Consider the following 493-nt stretch of genomic DNA (forward strand, 5'->3'; position numbering starts at 1 on the left):
TCCGCAATAAAAAGAGCATTGCGAATCCATAAATACGTTTGATCTTACTGCTTTCTAGGAGTTAGAATTTGATGCTTAAAAATACTTTATCCTTACTTACGCAACTCAAGCGTATTTTAAATCAGCAATTATTTATGTTGATTACGAAGTTGTTTTATCATGCGAAATAATGAAGACTCTGATGTAGATATACGAGTATAGCATTCGGTGGGTGTCCATGTTAACCCTGACGATACGTGTCGTAAGTTTTAAGTGTATTGTGAGAGCGACGCGAATATCAAGGTAACCCAGTCGTCGACCAATGCAAGACAGACGATTTCAATCTCACTTTCAGTAGTGGGCGACATATATTACGAACCGTACTTAGTAAACAATACTATGATATGCGAAATGTGTGAAATAAAGAGATGTGTTATGAAGATTAACGAAGATATATCTCTTAAAACGTTTAGAAGATAAGTAATTGCAAAAAATTGCAGAGAAAGAACGGTTT

This window comes from Mycetomoellerius zeteki, unplaced genomic scaffold, assembly GCF_001594055.1.
Source record: "Mycetomoellerius zeteki isolate Tzet28-1 unplaced genomic scaffold, Tzet1.0 scaffold41, whole genome shotgun sequence".
Taxonomy (NCBI): Eukaryota; Metazoa; Arthropoda; class Insecta; order Hymenoptera; family Formicidae; genus Mycetomoellerius; species Mycetomoellerius zeteki.